The following is a 2,500-nucleotide window of genomic DNA, read 5'->3' on the forward strand; positions in this document are numbered from 1 at the left end:
AGAAAAAAAGGGGAAGAGAAAAACCTCCCCTCGCCTCTCCTCCCCTCTCTTCGCTTCCCCTCGCCTCTCCTCCCCTCTCTTCGCTTCCCCTCTCTTCGCTTCCCCTCTCCATACATCCGCGCATACAATTCCCTGCCCGCCTGCCTGCCGGCCCGCGAGCGCAATAAAGCAGCCTATTCAGTACGCCACCCTAATGTATTTTTAATTAGTGTATGGGCGTGTTTCGCGTATCGCTGTGTGTGTATCGCTCGCGTATTAATGGCGCCATTAATTAGTATCAGAATTGCCATTGATACGACAACCTCATTTCATCATAAATATCGAGTATCGGTAATAATAACATTTCCTATTATCATCATAAACCGAGATAACCTTCAACATAAGAAATATAAGAAAACACATGATCGATCAACCGATACACACTTTACTTACCAAAAATAAATAAATAAAATAATACTTTGACCTCGTAACAATCAAACAAAAGTGAAAAATAATCAGAAAAGAAGAAACGACACTCCGCGACTGCTGGTTCCCTCGACTGCTTTCTACGACCTGGCTGGCGGCGTCCCTCTCCCGGCCGCCTCGCCCTCGGCCCTGCCCTTCTGGGAGGGGAGGGAGGGGAGGGAGGGAGGTAAGGGAGGGGAGGGTGGGAGGGGAGGGAGGGAGGGGGAGGGAGGGAGGGAGGGAGGGGGGGAGGGAGGGAGGGAGGGGGGAGGGAGGGAGGGAGGGAGGGAGGGAGAGAGAGAGAGGTAGGTAAAGGGAGGGAGGTAGAGGTAGGTAAAGGGAGGGAGGGAGGTAAGGGAGGTAAGGGAGGGGAGGGAGGTGGAGGGGAGGGAGGGAGGTAGAGGGGAGGTAGAGGGAGGTAAAGGAAGGGAGGGAAAGCACGTAGATAGGTACGTAGATTAGAATGGTAGGTAAGTATGTATACGTATGTGTGTATGTGTGTATTTATGTAGGTAGGCAGGTAAGGTAGCTATGTAAGATAGGTAGATAGGTAGGTAAAGAAGAAAAAAAGAAAGAAAGAAAGGTAGTTAGGTAAATAGATAGACAGACAGACATACATAAGTAGGCAGAGGTAGCAGGTGCATGTGTAAGCAGACAGCCGCCCGTCCTTTCCCGTCTCTTCCCCCGTCTTTTCGGTGTCCACCTGCCCTCGCGCCACCCCCCTGCCACCCCCCTCCCCCCCCCCTCCTCCTCCCCTCTCCTCCTCCACTCCCCTCTCCTCCCCTTCTTGCCGCTCTACCATTTTCCATTAAGCGCCGCCGCCCCCTTTCGCACACATTCTCAAACTCTCTCCTGGGTACGTCCTCGCCCTCCTCCTCCTCTCCTCCTCCTCACTTTCCTCCTCTTCCTCCTCACTTTTGTTCCTCTTTCTCCTCCCCTCCTCCCCCTCCTTCCGTTCTTCCTCTTCCTCCTCCTCGTCTCCCTTTCCCCTTCCCCTCCCCCCCTCATCATCATCATCATCTTCCTCCCCCTCTTCCTCCTCCTCCCCCTCCTCCTCCTGTTCCTCCTCCTCCACCACCTCCTCCTCCCAATCCACCTCCTATTCCTCCACCTCCTCCTGTTCCTCCACCTCGTCCTCCCTCCTCCCCCCCTTCCCCTCCTCCTCCCCTGCCCAATTTCATGCAAATGTTGTCCAGCTGATTTTTCGTACTGCCGCCGCGCGTATCACCGAGGACCTCCCCCTTATCCTCCTCCACTCCTCGCTCCCTTTCCCTCCCCTTTTTCGTTCCTTATCCGCTTATCTCCTCTTTTACTACTCATTCTTCCTTCACCTTCTACTCCTTCCTTCTTCTTTTCATTTCTTTCTTTCTTTCTTCTCCTTTTCTTTTTCTTCTTCCACCTGCTCTTTTTCCGCTATTTTCCACTCTCTCTACTCATGCTTCCTTCACCTTCTTCTTTTCCTTCCTTTCTTTCTTCCTCATTTCTTTTTCTTTTTCTTCTTCCACCTGTTCTTCTTCCCCTACTTTCCCCTCCCTCTCCTCGCCTTCCTCTCCCTTCATTCCTCCCTTAGTTGCTGTTACCCTCTCCCTCTCCCTCTCCAGCTTCTGCTTCTCCTACCATCGCCCTCCCCCTCTCTTTCCTCCTCCTACTCCTCTTCGTTATCTTCTCTCCGCGTATATCCTTTTCCTCGCCGTTTTCTCCCCTCGCCTACGAAACATCCGCCTCTCCTTTCCTTCCTCCTATTTCTTCTCTTCTCTCTGCTCCTTCTTTCCTCTCTCCCCTTCCCTCTTTCCCTTCCCTTCTCCTTTCCTCTCTCCTATCTTTCTTCTTTCCTCTCCCCTTCTCCTTTCCTTTCCTCTCTCCTATCCTCTCTTCTTTCCTTTCTTCTCTCATCTTTCCTTTCCTTTATCTTATATTTCCTTTCATCTCTCCTACCTCCTCCCCTTTCCTCTGTCCAATACTTTCTTCTTCTCTCTCCCCTTCCTTCTCTCCTATCCTCTCTTCTTCCCTTTCCCCTTCCCTCTCTCCCTTCCTTCCCCTCGCTGCCCAACATTCC

The 2,500-nt window shown here is 52.0% G+C and overlaps 1 protein-coding gene across 1 annotated transcript in view; it reads left to right on the plus strand.

The window, feature by feature from the left end:
* Positions 1-2,500, plus strand: part of LOC138861874 (serine/arginine repetitive matrix protein 1-like) — a 25,805-nt gene that overhangs the window by 3,748 nt on the left and 19,557 nt on the right. The window lies entirely within an intron of this gene.

The sequence above is a fragment of the Penaeus vannamei genome, chromosome 5 (genome assembly GCF_042767895.1).
Source record: "Penaeus vannamei isolate JL-2024 chromosome 5, ASM4276789v1, whole genome shotgun sequence".
Lineage (NCBI taxonomy): Eukaryota > Metazoa > Arthropoda > Malacostraca > Decapoda > Penaeidae > Penaeus > Penaeus vannamei.